Consider the following 18376-nt stretch of genomic DNA (forward strand, 5'->3'; position numbering starts at 1 on the left):
GATAAGATAAGATGTCCTTTATTAGTCCCACAATGGGGAAATTTGAGGTGTTACAGCAGCAAAGATATAGATCACACAGAGTCGGCGGCGTAATGTAGCCGTTAATGTATAACATTAGCAGCAGACATTCAGAAAAAGCATGCAAATATACACAGTATAAACGTATCTAAGTGTAAGGAAACACTCCTAATGTTTGTCCATTATACGGAGGGGGAAACGCTGTAATGATAAAAACTACTGAATGATTGAAAATACTGCAATCATAAAAATATTGCAATGATAAAAGTACTGTAATGGTAAGAGTACTGAAATGATAGAAAAGTACTGCATGATAGAAAATACTGCAATGGTAAAAGTACTGTAATAGTAAAAGTACTGCAACGATAGAAAAATACTGCAATGATGAAAGTACTGCAATGGTAAAAGTACTGCAATGGTAAAAGTACTCTAATAGTAAAAGTACCGCAATGATAGAAAAATACTGCAATGATAAAAGTACTGCAATGATAAAAGTACTGCAATGATAAAAGTACTGTAATAGTGAACATCCTGCAGTGGTAGAAATACTACAGTGATAGAAGTATTGTAATAAGAATACTGTAATGGTAAACAAAATACATCATTGGTCAATATTTAAGTACACCCTTGGCTGAAAGTACAGTAGTAGTTAATATTGCATCCTAGGACTGCACAATTGCACTAATGCCCTCCCGTTTGTAGGCCTGACCCAATGTTCTTGTTAAAAAGTCTGACAGCAGTTGGCAGGAAGGAGCGGCGAAATCTCTCTTTGGTACAGCGAGGGTGTAAAAGTCTGTCACTGAAGGAGCTGTAAAGTGTTCTCAGAGTGTCATTGAATGGGTGGGCTGGTTTGTCCAGCATTGATGACAGTTTTGCCGTCATCCTTCTGCCCCCCACTGAGTCCACAGAGTCCAGGGAGCAGCCCAGGACAGAGCTGGCCCTCCTCACCAGTTTGTCCAGTCTCTTTTTGTCTCGGCCCGAGATGCCTCCTGCCCAGGAGACCACTCCATAGAAGATGACTGATGAAACCACCGAGTCATAGAAGTTCCTGAGGAGTGTTCCCCGAACGCCAAAGGACCTCAGCCGCCTGAGTAGGAAGAGTCTGCTCTGACCCTTCCTATAGAGAGCGTCTGTGTTGTCGCTCCAGTCCAGTTTATTGTTCAGATGAACACCCAGGTACTTGTAAGTTGAGACCCTCTCAACGTCTGTTCCCTGGATATTCACTGGTGCAGGTGGAGAGTGCCGACGCTTGCGGAAATCCACCACCAGCTCTTTGGATTTCCCAGCGTTGATTTGGAGGCGGTTCTGCTGACACCAGTCCACGAACCCCTGCGTAGCCCCTCTGTACTCCCGATCGTCATCGTCAGTGATGAGGCCGACAATCGCAGAGTCATCAGAGAACTTCTGCAGGTGACAGGTTGTGGAATTGTATTTGTAGTCCGAGGTGTAGAGGGTGAACAGGAAGGGAGCCAGCACAGTTCCCTGCGGCGCTCCCGTGCTGCAGAGGAGCACGTCAGACACACAGTCCTGTGTTCTCACGTACTGTGGCCGGTTTGTGAGGTAGTTGTGAATCCATGTGATGAGGTGGTGGGCCACTCCCGCCTGCTCCAGCTTGTCTCCCAATAAGGCGGGCTGGATGGTGTTGAAAGCACTTGAGAAATCAAAGAACATGATCCTCACCGTGCCCCCCGCCTTCTCCAGGTGGAAGAGTGAAGTGTGGAGCAGGTAGATGATGGCATCATCCACACTGATGCCAGGCTGGTATGCAAACTGGAGTGGGTCCATTGAGGAGCTGACCAGGGGGCGCAGATGGACGAGGACCAGTCTCTCCAGGGTCTTCATCAGATGAGACGTCAGCGCCACTGGTCTGAAGTTGTTGAGCTCCTTCGGATGGGGTGTCTTTGGAACCGGAACCAGGCAGGATGTTTTCCACAGCTGGGGGACTCTGCCCAGCTTCAAGCTCAGGTTGAACATGTGCTGGACGATTCCACACAGCTGGTCTGCGCAGGATTTGAGGAGCTGGGAGCTGATCCCATCTGGGCCTGCCGCCTTCCTCGCCTTCATCTTCCTCAGCTGGTTCTTCACCTGAGATGTTGTGAGGAACAAGGCTGAGCAGGAGGAAGTGGTGGTTGTCTGATGAGGCTGGGAACTGGAGCCTGTGGAGAGAGAGAGGGGCGAGAGAGGGGGAGAGAGGGTCTTGTTCGCAGTGGCAGGAGGGGTGGGTGGGGGCTGCATCAGGGAAGCCTGAGCGGGGTCAGACATTTGATCAAACCTATTGAAAAATAGGTTCAACTCATTTGCCCACTGAAGCCCCCCCCCCCTTCTGGGTCTTACCTGCTTGTCCGTGGCCTGAGATGGTCTTCAGGCCCCTCCAGACACCCCTGGCATTGTTCCGCTGCAGTTGTTCTTCCATCCGCATCCTGTAGGACTTTTTCCCCTCTCGGATCCTCCTTCTCAGCTGACGCTGCACTCTCTTCAGCTCGTCCTTGTCGCCTGAAACAAAAGCCCTCTTTTTCTCCTTCAGGAGAGCTTTAATGTCCGGTGTGATCCAGGGTTTGTTGTTGGAGAAACATCTTACAGTCCTGGTGGGAATGGTGTTCTCCATGCAGAAGTTAATATAGTCTGTAACTGTGTCTGTTAGACCATTAATGTCCTCACCGTGAGCTTCGCTGAATACCTCCCACACAGTTGTGTTGAAACAGTCCTTCAAGGCCTCCTCGGCTTCTCCGGACCATCGCTGAACTGTGCGTGTCACAGCTGGCTGCCTGCGGACGAGAGGTTTGCACACAGGCAGGAGAGCAACCAAGTTGTGGTCAGCTTTGCCCAGCGGGGGGAGGGGCAGTGACGTGTACGCCTCCTTGGTGTTGGCATAGAAGAGGTCCAATATTTTATTGTCTCTGGTTTGGCATGTTACATATTGTGTGAATGAAGGCAGAGAGGAGGAAGGAGAAGCATGATTGAAGTCACCAGAGATAAGGAACAAGGCATTTGGGTGCTGTGTTTGTAGCCTGCTCACAGCTGCATTCAGTACATCACAGGCTGTCTCACCGTTAGCAGAGGGAGGCACGTACGCCGCCACCGCGATCACATGACTGAACTCTCGCGGTAAATAGACCGGACGCATGCTAACAGCTATCATCTCAATGTCCCGACTGCAAAGTTGATCCTTAACAGTTATATGCCCAGGGTTACACCATCTATCATTAACAAACACAGCCAGCCCTCCCCCTTTTCTCTTACCGCTCTCCAGTGTCCTGTCCGCGCGTAGTATTTGGAAGCCGTCCAATTCCACGACGGCGTCCGGCGTTAGCTCTGTTAGCCACGACTCCGTGAACACCAGCAAGCTAGCCTCCCGGACAATCCTCTCGTGCCGGGTTAGCGCTGTTAGCTCGTCCATTTTGTTGGAGAGGGATCGAACATTCCCCATAATAACGGACGGGAGGACGGGGTGATATCGTCTCCTCCTTGCCTGGCGTTTAGCCCCCGCACGACATCCCCGTCTCTTCCTCCTCAGCTCGCGGGGAATATCGGGTCTCGCTCCGGGAGCACACGCGGGGTTAGCACGGAGTGCTAACAGCTGATCTCTTGTGTTCACGATCGATCCGTAGCTCCGAGTTTAGTCTCCGGACACGATCGCGCAAAAAACAGCCCCCAACAGTAGTAAAACCACCGCAAGTTGGATGTCCATTGCTGAGGTGAGGTAAAAATAAAATAAAAAAGGGTAAAGGGAAAAAACACACGAAAAAGGCTCAATAGTGAGCCACGCTGCTGTAAACAGGCAGCCACTCGCGCGGCGCCGGAAACCGGTGACTGTGGTTATAGTTTCAGATTCTTGTTACGTATTTTTGGATTGAAGTATTTGCCACAATAAAGACCACATGTATAAAATGCAAAATTTTGGAAGGAATTCTCGCTTACGGCCATACTACCCTGAGAACGCCCGATCTCGTCCGATCTCGGAAGCTAAGCAGGGTCGGGCCTGGTTAGTACTTGCATGGGAAACCGCCTGGGAATACCAGGTGCTGTAAGCTATTGCACCGCAAAAAATAAATAAATAAAAAAAACTTTGACAAATGTAAGCAAGTATGCGAGCTGCTTTTTTATAAATTTCCACATATTCGCCTGACAGGCTGAGAGCACAAAATGCCAACATTCAGCGTCCTCTGCCTTTGGGTGTTGCTACAGTCTCGCCGTGGACGACTCGCAAATGCGTGTGGCAATTTGCAAATGCGTGTCTGGAGACTTGACTGTGGCTCCGGAGCCACACATTGACCAAAAGGGTACCCTCGGAGTCTACAGGTGTAGCAGACATATGACCCGATGCAGTCCGGTTGGGTTGGTGCAGTGAGTGTTTACTAAATAAAAAGTTAATGAATCAATTTTAAAAAATGGTGTTTACTGAATGCAATAAAGGGAAGTATAGTTAATGTGGCAATTAGCAGGTGTGGAGAAGCTTCATTCATTTTTTTTAGCTTCACTGGTTATATCATTGGTTCTTATTTTATTAGTTCCACTTTATTCTTCCATTTATTCCAATTTAATTTAAATAATGTCAAATAAATGGTACATGACCATGGGTGGATAGCAGTGAACGCCCCCCCAAGTTATTGGTGTATATATTGGTGGTACGGGGCTGGTATAATATTAGTGCCCCCATGTGGTCCGAATGTGTAGCTACGGAGCCACACACGTCTCCTGACACGCATTTGCAAATCAGCACACGCATTTGCGAGTCGTCCGCGGCAGGACTGTAGCAAACGTCACCTGTAAGAACACAGCCAATCAAAAGGTCCCGTTTTTACAGGTCGCCCATCTACGGATTTTTGTCCGCATTTAACCATGTGTATGTGCCAACAAATCATTGTACACATTTGCTGATATTTGTCATATATCTGTGACTTCAATCATGCATTGTAGATTGTTGTGACACATTTGTGACTGTGGTTATAGTTTCAGATTCTTGTTACGTATTTTTGGATTGAAGTATTTGCCACAATAAAGACCACATGTATAAAATGCAAAATGTTGGAGGGAATTCTCGCTTACGGCCATACTACCCTGAGAACGCCCGATCTCGTCCGATCTCGGAAGCTAAGCAGGGTCGGGCCTGGTTAGTACTTGGATGAGAGACCGCCTGGGAATACCAGGTGCTGTAAGCTTTTGCACCGCAAAAAATAAATAAATAAAAATAACTTTGACAAATGTAAGCAAGTATGCGAGCTGCTTTTTTATAAATTTCCACATATTCGCCTGACAGGCTGAGAGCACAAAATGCCAACATTCAGCGTCCTCTGCCTTTGGGTGTTGCTACAGTCTCGCCGTGGACGACTCGCAAATGCGTGTGGCAATTTGCAAATGCGTGTCTGGAGACTTGACTGTGGCTCCGGAGCCACACATTGACCAAAAGGGTACCCTCGGAGTCTACAGGTGTAGCAGACATATGACCCGATGCAGTCCGGTTGGGTTGGTGCAGTGAGTGTTTACTAAATAAAAAGTTAATGAATCAATTTTAAAAAATGGTGTTTACTGAATGCAATAAAGGGAAGTATAGTTAATGTGGCAATTAGCAGGTGTGGAGAAGCTTCATTCATTTTTTTTAGCTTCACTGGTTATATCATTGGTTCTTATTTTATTAGTTCCACTTTATTCTTCCATTTATTCCAATTTAATTTAAATAATGTCAAATAAATGGTACATGACCATGGGTGGATAGCAGTGAACGCCCCCCCAAGTTATTGGTGTATATATTGGTGGTACGGGGCTGGTATAATATTAGTGCCCCCATGTGGTCCGAATGTGTAGCTACGGAGCCACACACGTCTCCTGACACGCATTTGCAAATCAGCACACGCATTTGCGAGTCGTCCGCGGCAGGACTGTAGCAAACGTCACCTGTAAGAACACAGCCAATCAAAAGGTCCCGTTTTTACAGGTCGCCCATCTACGGATTTTTGTCCGCATTTAACCATGTGTATGTGCCAACAAATCATTGTACACATTTGCTGATATTTGTCATATATCTGTGACTTCAATCATGCATTGTAGATTGTTGTGACACATTTGTGACTGTGGTTATAGTTTCAGATTCTTGTTACGTATTTTTGGATTGAAGTATTTGCCACAATAAAGACCTCATGTATAAAATGCAAAATTTTGGAGCGAATTCTCGCTTACGGCCATACTACCCTGAGAACGCCCAGGTGTGGTTGGTTGAGTGATTGCAGGTGTGCCTGATTGTCACTCTGCGTGAGTGTGCAGAGGTGACAGTCAGAGCTTTATGCTGCTGGCTTATGTCTTTTTTTGTGGCAAATCTTGGTTAATGTTTTCTGAATTTTTGGGAGTTTTTGTTTAGCTTTTTTTTTTTCTCCTCCCAGCCTCCGTGCTGTGGAGGGGGGTTTCTTTTGTTTCTTCTCCCCATCCCCCCCCTTCTTTCTCCCGGATCCAGGTTCAATGGACTCATTAGGACAAACCATGGAGCAGTCATTGAATCGAGTGCCTGATGGCATGCTGGCGGCGACCAAGAGACAAGGTTTGAACAGCGATGGAATGGTGAGCAATGTTGTGACTGAGAGCATAATTTTTGATAAAGACCTCACGGTATTTCTGGACATAGACAATGGTGATGAGATCACTCCTTTATGGTTAATTAGGGGAATTAAGGAAGTGTGTGGGCAGATTAAGGCCTGTCGGAGGATTTCCTCTGACAAATTTGAAATAACAGTAAGCTCTATTCAAGCGAAGAAGAAGCTACTTGATGGCTTCCGGATGGGCGCGGCGCGGATACATGGTCGGGAGATAACAACCGACGAAATGGTCGTATCCTTTCTACACCTGCCGGCATATATTGAAGACTCCGAAATATATGATAAACTTCAGTCCTGGGGCGTATCGGCGACCTCCAATGTACGGAGGAAAATGTGGCCGGGCACCGATGTAGCTGACGGGACCCGCTTTGTTAAAGTAAGATTTACTGACACTGTAAAATCTTTACCATATTCTGCTCGCTTCATCACTGCCTCAGGGCCTGAATATTTCAGGGTGATCCATGATCGACAGGTCAAAGTGTGTCGAGGTTGCCTGTCCCCGGAACATGTGTACAGGGATTGTCCGGAATTCTTGTGCCGGAAATGTGGCAAGCAGGGACATTATGCCAGAGAATGTAATGAGACTCACCTTCGTCGTTGTGGTGTGTGCAGACAATACCCTGTCCTTTGTGTTTGTGGCGAGGATATTTCTGTGGCCGCACCGATAGAAATGGAAGACAGTCCCACTATCGCAAAGCCGGTTGTCCGCCTGCCAGAAACAAACCTTTCAAAAGCTCACCTGTTTGAGAATAGTGAGATGAGCTCTGATACAGTGCTGTGTGGGACAAGGGTGCCTGTAGTGGAGGGAGTTATAGGTCAAAATCCTAGCTCTACTCACGAACGAGGCGGGGGGGGTGCGCATCGCCCTACCCCTGATCCCATGTCGACCGGGGCCGAACCTTTGAAGGGGGTGAGTGTTGGGCAGATTCCACTCTCTGCCCCTGAGAGGGGGGGGACAACTATGGAAAGTTGTATCCCTAGGCCGGGGAAGAAACAACATCCAGAAAGGATCAGCAGTATCAATTTTTCCCTGCCGACCTCCCTAAATGCCTCGTGCACCGGCGATACGGGGGAGAGCGAGATATCTGCGGTGGGGAGGAATGTTGGTCAGCCTGAAGGCTCATCATTGCCCCAAATGATGCCGCAATGCCACATGGCAGAAGCCCCCTTACCGGTCGACAAGTGTCATGACAGTTGTAAATTGTCTGATGACAAAATGGAACACAGCACAGCGGAACCCAAAAAGAGGCAATCTGAAGGCTTGAGAAAAGGAAGATCGAAGAAGTCTAAGTGATAAGCCGCTTCCCCTCCTATCTTTAAAATGACTGTTCTCCTTGTGTCAGCTAATGCCTGCGGGCTGCGGAGCAACCTCAAAATTGACAACATTTTACATAACACAAAGTGGGATGTTCTTTGTCTGCAAGAGACCTGGTGGAGCCAAGAGCATGTTGACAAGATTCGTCGCATGGTACGTGGCTCTGTACATGTAGCCCTCGGCTCCCCCAGGTCTTGTGGCGTAGCAATCCTGTCTAGGACCTGTGCACTGGGCCACCCCAACCTGGTGCATGCTGATCCGGGGGGCAGATTTATAGTGGTAGACTTTAATGGCTCATTGCCTCTCCGACTCATCAACCTCCATGCACCAAACCTGGAGCTAAAAAGACGAGACTTTTTCTTACATGTGTTTTCTTTTGTCAACAATAGAACAATTATGACTGGCGACTTCAATGTCGCCCTGAGTAAATTGGACATTAGTGTCAACAACACCTACAAAAATGATGTCAGCAGAAATTGTCTACTGAACTTGATCAACAACAACAATATGTTAGAAATCTGGAGAACCCTAAACCTCAGGGGGAGGGCTTTCTCGCGCAAACAAATAGTACTGGGCACGCTTAAACAATCGCGCATTGACTTGTGCTTAGCGTCTGCTTCCCTTGCGCAGAGACTGGACAATCCCAAGTACACATGGTCTGGACAGAGTGATCACGCGCTACTGTCGTTTGATCTATGTCTATACAAAAGCAGGCGGACCGGTGGTCTCTGGGTCTTCAATAATTCGCTTCTAGAAGATGAGAGCTTTATTTCAAAAGTAAACTATTTTCTTGATGGGATAAAGGAGGAGTCTAAGTATGTAGACAGGATCACAGACTGGTGGGAAAGTGTCAAACTACGTTTAAAAAAATTGTCAATTAATCATTGTAGAGCTAAGTCTTGGGTGGAAAAATTAGAGGAGAACACTGAGAGACCAATTGCTTAAAATAACTCTATCTGCGGCGATAACACGTGGGCCTGTGGACCCGTTATTTTTCTCACTGCAACATAAACTCGAGCTGCTTGAAGCAAAGAAGTGTAGAGGGGCAGCCCTGAGGGCCAAAGCTCAAAATGCTGTAGAGGGCGAGCGATCAACAGCGTACTTTTTGGGACTGGAAAAAAATAAACAAGGAAAAGCATATATATCTAAATTGTGGTCTCACAAATCTCACGCGATGGTCACGGACATTGATGACATTTTAGAAGAGGTCGAATTTTTCTATACTGATCTCTTCAAATTCCGACAACCGTTGACAGATCATGCCACCGAGGCCATAGCCGCCTTAAACCGTGTACTGAGTGTGGACGATAAAGACATGTGCGACAACTCAATGTCCGAATTCGAAATCACAAAGGCAATCCAAGATCTAAATAATAAAAAAAGCCCAGGTTGCGATGGTCTAACGGCTGAGTTCTTTAAGGCTTTTATGAAAAAGCTGTCACCTATCTTGCTCAATTTGTTTCATCACATGGAAAAAAAAGATCTGGTCCCTTCATCATTTTGCGAAGGTACCGTTACGTTAATACACAAGAAAGGTGCGTCTGAACAATTGAGCAACTATAGACCGATTAGTCTTTTGAACACTGACTATAAAATCTTAGCCAAAGTTTTAGCAGCTCGTCTCAAAAAAGTAATAGGTACCATCATCTCCGAAACGCAGTCATATAGCATTCCGACAAGGGATATTTCAGACACTATTTTAAGTATAAAGTATTTAACTAAACACATGGCTGCCTCGTGCGGAATTCATGTCAGCCTCGATTTCGAAAAAGCCTTTGATAGGGTGGAGCACTCTTTTTTATGGAAGGTGCTTGACAAATTTGGATTTGGGTCTTCCTTTACCAATTGGATAAAACGTCTGTATGCAAACGCAGCCAGTAAAATCAAAGTGAACGGACTACTGACAGGACCTGTTAAATTGGGAAGGTCAGTGAGACAGGGGTGCCCCCTGTCCTCACTACTCTTTAGCCTTGTTGTAGAACCACTCCTCAAACAAAATAACAGCATAAAAGGCATTTGGACACCAAGTGGACGCGAAGTTAAGATTCTACAGTATGCGGACGATACAAACCTGTTTGTCAGAGACGTGGAGAGTCTAAGTGTGGCTCTCAACGAGCTCAACATTTTCTGCCAAGCCTCGGGTGCAAAAGTCAATTTTGATAAGTCCACCATGGCCGTTTTTGGTACCACCAGCGCTGTGCCAAAGACCTGGGGTTTTAAAGAGGCCACACTCAGCCAAAAAATCCTTGGTGTTTGGATTGGGGAGAACACTTCTTGTTGTGATGAACAGCAATGGGAAACAGTTTTACCACAAGTAAAATCCACTTTAGATATGTGGAAATTCAGGAATTTAACTCTGAAAGGGAAAATATTGGTCATCAATAACCTGTGTATTTCAAAATTAATTCACTCACTGACTGTCACTCACATGTCCGCGAATGTTTTAAATAGATTAAATTTAACTTTTAATTATTTCATGTGGAAGAGGGAAAGAGGTTTCATTGGGCACTATACCTTGATCGGTGATGTCCAAGCAGGTGGCTTAAATTTGACAGACATTGGCACAAAAAAGGCTGCACTACGCTTGAAGCTGCTCAGAAAGTTTTTAAATCCTGCCTTCTCAGCTCCCTGGAAGGATTTTCTTCTGCCAATTTTAGAGGGTCTAGGCTGCTACGGCGTCTTCAATCTCTGCCAGATGTTGCCTCGCACGATGTTCCCCCCTCTGGACCCCTTCGAAAAAGGAATCTTAGAGGCGTGGTGGGCATTGCGGCCATGGGTTAGGACAGAGCCAATGTCACTCCATCAACTGCAGAACATTCCACTTAGGTTCAATCCCGATCTCCTGGGCGGTGAGCCAGGGAGTGGGGAAAGGATGTTAAGTGGGGTTTTAGAAAGTGCACACATCAGAACAATGGGTGATTTATTAGACCAGAAAGGGAATTTTAACATTGAACGCATTCGCACCTTGTTTCGCTTCCACAAAGTTCCCTTTCGAAGGGCCACTGTGTTGCGCTCAGTGGGAAAAATCAGAGACTCCGTGCATTGCCACTGGGGGCACCTTCTGGGGCGGATGTCAACAGAGTGAAGACACCACCACGAAGTCAGATTTAAATTATGTGCTGACCTTTGGGGCTCGACCGACTAGACTGGCAGAGTGCACAACAAAACTACTCTATCATGTGTTGCTAACCAAAATACTGAAAAAGCCAACAGCAGAAAACGCGTGGCGTCAGGCATACCCCACCCTGGCTCCCTCGTCCATCTGGGCTGACATGTTTAACTGGTGTACTCCACCCAAGGTAAGTAACACTGATTTTAAAATAAGACACAGGATAATCTTTCCATGTACAACGCTGCATGCTTTTCTACCAAGTGCCTATGACAGGACATGTCCAGTGTGCGGAGAGGAACCGGAGGATTTTCACCATCTCATTCTCCAATGCCGAGTCGTGCGACATTTCAGATCCAGACTAGAAGATCTCATTGCCAGGAGGCTGGGGGTGAAACTCCCCTCGCCGGTAGTGGGTGGTGGCGGTGACCAGAATTCCTGGCTTCTCCTGTTCGGTATCATCCCTTCACCATGGAAAGGCCTAAATGTCAAAGCCCTCAAGCTGCTCTTGGCCATAGCACGTCATTCCATCGTCATCACAAGAAACATCCACCTGCATGAAAAAAGGAAAGGCGATCACTGGTCCATCTTCAAATCGTTGGTCATCTCCCATCTCACCCATCTTCAGGAACATCGACCCCAACGTTTTCAAGACGACTTGGCAGTAAACAACGGGCTAGTAACTTTCTCTGCTGACAACAGTCTGGACTTTCATTTTTAAAATGCATCCTTGGTTACGACTGTCTATCGTTGGACATCCCTACTGATGTTTGTTCATGAATGTTTGGATCTTGAGTCAAACCTCTATTTGTACAGATGTTTTTATTACAATAATAAAAAAAAATAAAAAAAAGAACGTCCGATCTCGGAAGCTAAGCAGGGTCGGGCCTGGTTAGTACTTGGATGGGAGACCGCCTGGGAATACCAGGTGCTGTAAGCTTTTGCACCGCAAAAAATAAATAAATAAAAAAAACTTTGACAAATGTAAGCAAGTATGCGAGCTGCTTTTTTATAAATTTCCACATATTCGCCTGACAGGCTGAGAGCACAAATTGCCAACATTCAGCGTCCCCTGCCTTTGGGTGTTGCTACAGTCTCGCCGTGGACGACTCGCAAATGCGTGTGGCAATTTGCAAATGCGTGTCTGGAGACTTGACTGTGGCTCCGGAGCCACACATTGACCAAAAGGGTACCCTCGGAGTCTACAGGTGTAGCAGACAGATGACCCGATGCAGTCCGGTTGGGTTGGTGCAGTGAGTGTTTACTAAATAAAAAGTTAATGAATCAATTTTAAAAAATGGTGTTTACTGAATGCAATAAGGGGAAGTATAGTTACTGTGGCAATTAGCAGGTGTGGAGAAGCTTCATTCATTTTTTTTAGCTTCACTGGTTATATCATTGGTTCTTATTTTATTAGTTCCACTTTATTCTTCCATTTATTACAATTTAATTTAAATAATGTCAAATAAATGGTACATGACCATGGGTGGATAGCAGTGAACGCCCCCCCAAGTTATTGGTGTATATATTGGTGGTACGGGGCTGGTATAATATTAGTGCCCCCATGTGGTCCGAATGTGTAGCTACGGAGCCACACACAAGTCTCCTGACACGCATTGGCAAATCAGCACACGCATTTGCGAGTCGTCCGCGGCAGGACTGTAGCAAACGTCACCTGTAAGAAAAGGTCCCGTTTTTACAGGTCGCCCATCTTCGGATTTTTGTCCGCATTTAACCATGTGTATGTGCCAACAAATCATTGTACACATTTGCTGATATTTGTCATATATCTGTGACTTCAATCATGCATTGTAGATTGTTGTTACACATTTGTGACTGTGGTTATAGTTTCAGATTCTTGTTACGTATTTTTGGATTGAAGTATTTGCCACAATAAAGACAACATGTATAAAATGCAAAATTTTGAAAGGAATTCTCGCTTGCGGCCATACTACCCTGAGAACGCCCGATCTCGTCCCATCTCGGAAGCTAAGCAGGGTCGGGCCTGGTTAGTACTTGGATGGGAGTCCGCCTGGGAATACCAGGTGCTGCAAGCTTTTGCACCGCAAAAAATAAATAAATAAAAAAAACTTTGACAAATGTAAGCAAGTATGCGAGCTGCTTTTTTATAAATTTCCACATATTCGCCTGACAGGCTGAGAGCACAAATTGCCAACATTCAGCGTCCCCTGCCTTTGGGTGTTGCTACAGTCTCGCCGTGGACGACTCGCAAATGCGTGTGTCAATTTGCAAATGCGTGTCTGGAGACTTGACTGTGGCTCCGGAGCCACACATTAAGACCAAAAGGGTACCCTCGGAGTCTACAGGTGTAGCAGACATATGACCCGATGCAGTCCGGTTGGGTTGGTGCAGTGAGTGTTTACTAAATAAAAAGTTAATGAATCAATTTTAAAAAATGGCGTTTACTGAATGCAATAAAGGGAAGTATAGTTAATGTGGCAATTAGCAGGTGTGGAGAAGCTTCATTCATTTTTTTTAGCTTCACTGGTTATATCATTGGTTCTTATTTTATTAGTTCCACTTTATTCTTCCATTTATTCCAATTTAATTTAAATAATGTCAAATAAATGGTACATGACCATGGGTGGATAGCAGTGAACGCCCCCCCAAGTTATTGGTGTATATATTGGTGGTGTAAGAATGGGATGGTTAGTTGGTGGTTGGGTGTTCCCAGGGGGACTGTTTTAGTAGACGCACACTGCGCCAGCAAGGCGGAAGTGGAGTGTATGAGAGCCGTGCAGTTGATGTTACAATAAAGATTCAGTGAGCAAATGAAAGAGCTCTAACCGTCCATTCTGTATAGTCATATGACAGAACAGAACGAAACATGGTGGCAGCGGTCTAGTCGCTAGTGGGGACGCGGGAGAGGGTTGACAACAACCGTGTGTACGTGCTGCCGACGAGCTGAGTGAACGGAACGGCGCGGCAGCAGGTGTACTGAACGGACAGAGGACGTCGCGATGGAAGGACTGAAACCTCCGTCGATGTTGTTGTTGGACTCCGGCGACCTAGCCAAGACATGGAAATGCTGGAAGGAGGAATTTACACTCTACGTACCTCACCATGCCCCGCGCAGAGGAAGGAGCGAAAGCAAAGCTTTTCTATTACCTCGTCGGCGCGAGTGGGAGGGAGCTTTTGGCCACGCTGGCGGGTGACGACTCGTCGGCAAGGAGGTCAGTGAGTGCAATGATAAGGTTGCTGGATGAACATTGCACACCGAAAGTGAATGAGACTGTGGTGAGATACAAGTTTTTTGTGCGAAACCAAGGCACGGATGAAACCATTGACAAATATTTTACGGACCTGAGAGTGCTAGCCAATGGATGCAACTTTGGAGACATAAAAGACTCGCTAATTAGAGATCGCATTGTGTGTGGCACCAATAGCTCAGCCATGAGAGAGAGACTCCTCAGGGAAGATAGACTGACACTGGAGAAATGCCTACTAATATGTAGAGCTGCTGAACTGTCAAAAGAAAACAGCAGGACACTGGAAGGACACACTGTGGAGGAAATACATACAGTGAAACAAGATGCAAGGAAAAGCAACGGTGATGTAGTCGATTGTAGGTTTTGTGGACGAAAGCATGAGCGAAGTAAGACAAAATGCCCAGCTTTTGGAAGGAAATGTAAAAAGTGTGGGAAAGAAAATCATTTCGCTGTGAAGTGCAAATCGAAAATAGGACAAGGAGGGAAATGTAAACCAGTGAATGCTGTCACGGAAGAGGATGGAGAAACATATGAGGATATAATGACAATTGCTGTGATAAATGGCAAGGGGAACAATGAAATAGTTCACCAAGTGAATGAGCGACTCAACAAGGGACAGCAACTCTTTGCAAGGATGCTGGTAAACGGTACACATGTGAACTTTCAGATTGATTGTGGGGCGACCTGTAACATAATCCCAATAAACCTCCTAAACTCAGACACACAACTGGAGCACACAGAGAAAGTGCTGGTCATGTATAATAAATCCAGGTTGTGTCCGTTGGGGAAATGTAGGGTTAAAGTGAGAAACCCTCGAAACAACAAATTGTACAGGTTGGAGTTTCTCGTGGTGGACCAAGTGGACAAAATCCCCATATTGGGCCGGAAGGCCAGTGAGGCCATGAAACTAATTAAAGTACACTACGAGAACATCCTTACCATTGATGACATTGTGAAAAAAGAATTGGAACAGGTCAAAGAAGAAGGACAACAGGATTGCATAACGTTGGAGAAAATAAAGACTGAGTTTGGCGATGTGTTCACTGGTGATGGCTGTTTGGAGGGCGAGTATAACATTGAAATAAACAGTGAAGTGCCGCCTGTTAAACTGCCGAAACGCAGAGTACCCGTTTCACTGATGTCTCCACTGAAAGAGGAATTAAAAGATCTTGAGAGAAGAGGCATTATCGCACCGGTTGAGTGTAGCACTGACTGGATAAGTAGCATGGTGACAGTGATGAAACGCAATGGAAAACCGAGAATCTGCATAGACCCAAAACCACTCAATCGAGCGCTGAAAAGAAGCCACTTCCCTCTTCCGACGATTGAGGATATACTTCCGGGAATGGCAAAGGTGAAAATGTTCACAGTGTGTGATGTGAAGCATGGCTTCTGGCATGTTAAATTGGGGGAGGAGTCAAGCTACCTCACCACGTTTGCCACTCCTTTTGGTCGGTACCGTTGGCTGAGAATGCCGATGGGAATAAGTCCAGCGCCGGAAGTATTCCAAAGAAGACTCATACAAGCGCTAGAAGGAATATACATCATCGCTGATGATGTGTTGATCACGGGTGAAGGGACATCGCTGGAAGAAGCAAGTAGAGACCACGACAACAAACTCAGGTGCTTCCTAAACAGATGTAGAATGCGAAACATCAAATTGAACTTTGAGAAGATAAAACTACGGCGACAGGCCGTGCCGTATATTGGACATTTGTTGACAGCTGAGGGACTGCAGATAGACCCGGAGAAGGTGCGTGCAATCCAAGAGATGCCGAGGCCGACGGATGTCAAGGCAGTACAGAGACTGGTTGGGATGATAAATTACTTGTCCAAGTTTTATGACCACTTGTCTGATGATTGTGAAATATTACGCCAACTTACACACAAAGAGAATGTGTGGGAGTGGACTGACACACAGGAGGAAGCGTTTAATAGACTGAAACACAAAATTGCCAGTGCACCCATTTTGAAGTATTACAATCGAGACGAGGAGTTGACACTTCAATGTGATGCATCAGAGACTGGGCTGGGGGCTGCTCTGACACAAGGAGGTAAGCCTGTAGCATATGGGAGCCGGGCCTTGACACAGACAGAAAGGGGCTATGCCCAGATAGAGAAGGAATGCTTGGCTATGGTCTATGGGATGGAGAAGTTTCACCAATACACGTTTGGCAGGCAGGTGACGGTACAGAGTGACCACAAACCGTTGGAAAATATTCACAAGAAGCCACTTTTGAGTGCACCAAAGAGACTACAGAGGATGTTACTCCGATTACAGAAATATAACATGGAAGTGACCTATGTACCAGGCCGTCATATGTTGCTGGCTGACACACTCAGTAGGGCATACTTGCCAGAGGACACTAAAGGGGACATGGAGTCAGAGATAGAAACCGTAAACATGGTAGACTACCTACCTATTTCGCTGGAGAGACTGAGCTCCATTAGGAAGGCTACGTCAGTGGATTGGAAGCTGCAGAGAGTAATTGGCATGATTCTGTCAGGGTGGCCAAAATGCAAAAAGGATATACCCACGGACATTCAACACTATTACTCATTCCAGGAGGAACTTGGCTTCCAAGATGGTATCGTATTCAGAGAAAAGAGAGCTGTGATACCAGATTCACTCAGGACTGACATTACACGCCGTGTATACTCTTCTCATTTAGGAGTGGAAGGTTGTCTAAGGAGAGCAAGGGAGTGCGTGTACTGGCAAGGGATGAATGAGCACATTAAGTCCTTTGTCTCCAAGTGTGACATCTGTAGGTCCATGGACCCCAAGCAACAGAAAGAGACACTATGTCCACATGATGTGGTGTGTAGACCCTGGGCCAAGGTAGGGATGGACTTGTTTTCCTTTCATGATAGAAACTACCTGATTACAGTGGACTACTACTCCAACTTTTGGGAAGTGGATTACTTGCCCGATACGACAAGCAGCGCTGTGATTAGGAAGGTGACAGCACATTTTGCAAGGCAGGGCATACCGGACGTGGTAGTGTCAGATAACGGACCACAATTCTCCTCCAAAGAGTTTCGGCTGTTTAGTGAAAAGTGGGAGTTTGAGCATAGGACGTCGTCGCCAGGATATGCCCAGAGCAACGGGAAGGCCGAGTCAGCAGTGAAAACTGCCAAGCGACTGATGATGAAAGCGGCGGCTGCGAACCAGGATGCATACTTGGCTATATTGGACCAACGAAATACACCGACCCAAGGCTTGGGTACAAGCCCAGCACAGAGACTTCTGAGTAGGCGGTCTCGGACGCTTCTTCCAATCAGGGACGCTCTTTTGGAGCCGGAGTTGATCAAAAATGCAGAAGGCCTGTGGAAGAACAGTCAGAGACAGGAGAGATACTACAACCGCACTGCGAAAGACCTGGACATCCTTGAGAAAGGAGACACCGTGAGAGTTCAGCCGTTTCAGCGACATGGAGTCTGGCGGAAGGCGACGGTGCTGAAACCTGCGAGCCACAGGTCGTATGAAGTGGAGATGGAGTCGGGTGGTGTGTTACGGAGGAATCGACGTCACCTCAGGCGTGACCTTTGCCCACCGGCCTCGCCTAAAAAAGCTGAGACTGTGGAGAGTACGGCTGAGGTGGGGTCGGAACTGTGCCGTGCTGGTGACCAAGCGGCTGTGACGACCAGGTCTGGCCGTCGGGTCATTAGTCCTCGATATCTGGAGGACTTCACGGAGTGATGTTTGTTTTGGAACTTTGCATGAGTCTAGGGTTGCTTGTCAGTTAAGGACAGAGAAAAAAAAAAAAGGAAAAAACAATGTGAGAGTTAATGAGAGTAACGTGTATTCTTTAGTTGTGATTACATTTAAATTCATAATGAGAGTAACGTGTATTCTTTAGTTGTGATTACATTTAAATTCATAGTCTTCGATGCTGTAATATGTTGCTGTCAATTAAAGAAGGTGACTTAAAAGAAAAAAAAGAAAAGATGTAACAATGGGATTGTTAGTTGGTGGTTGGGTGTTCCCAGGGGGACTGTTTTAGTAGACGCACACTGCGCCAGCAAGGCGGAAGTGGAGTGTATGAGAGCCGTGCAGTTGATGTTACAATAAAGATTCAGTGAGCAAATGAAAGAGCTCTAACCGTCCATTCTGTATAGT

The 18376-nt window shown here is 46.3% G+C and overlaps 3 non-coding genes across 3 annotated transcripts; all 3 read left to right on the forward strand.

Annotated features, from left to right (window-relative positions):
- Window positions 1-3930: 3930 nt before the first annotated feature.
- LOC148336698 (5S ribosomal RNA) lies at window positions 3931-4049 on the forward strand. Its single transcript, XR_015843454.1, has one exon. It is a non-coding gene; the product is annotated as a 5S ribosomal RNA (ribosomal RNA).
- A 1009-nt stretch (window positions 4050-5058) lies between these two features.
- On the forward strand, window positions 5059-5177 carry LOC148336699 (5S ribosomal RNA). Its single transcript, XR_015843472.1, has one exon. It is a non-coding gene; the product is annotated as a 5S ribosomal RNA (ribosomal RNA).
- A 7787-nt stretch (window positions 5178-12964) lies between these two features.
- LOC148336700 (5S ribosomal RNA) lies at window positions 12965-13083 on the forward strand. The gene has a single exon (XR_015843489.1). It is a non-coding gene; the product is annotated as a 5S ribosomal RNA (ribosomal RNA).
- Window positions 13084-18376: the final 5293 nt, after the last annotated feature.

The sequence above is a fragment of the Idiotropiscis lumnitzeri genome, chromosome 5, assembly GCF_059441095.1.
Source record: "Idiotropiscis lumnitzeri isolate Australia: NSW breed Sydney's pygmy pipehorse chromosome 5, RoL_Ilum_1.0, whole genome shotgun sequence".
Taxonomy (NCBI): domain Eukaryota; kingdom Metazoa; phylum Chordata; class Actinopteri; order Syngnathiformes; family Syngnathidae; genus Idiotropiscis; species Idiotropiscis lumnitzeri.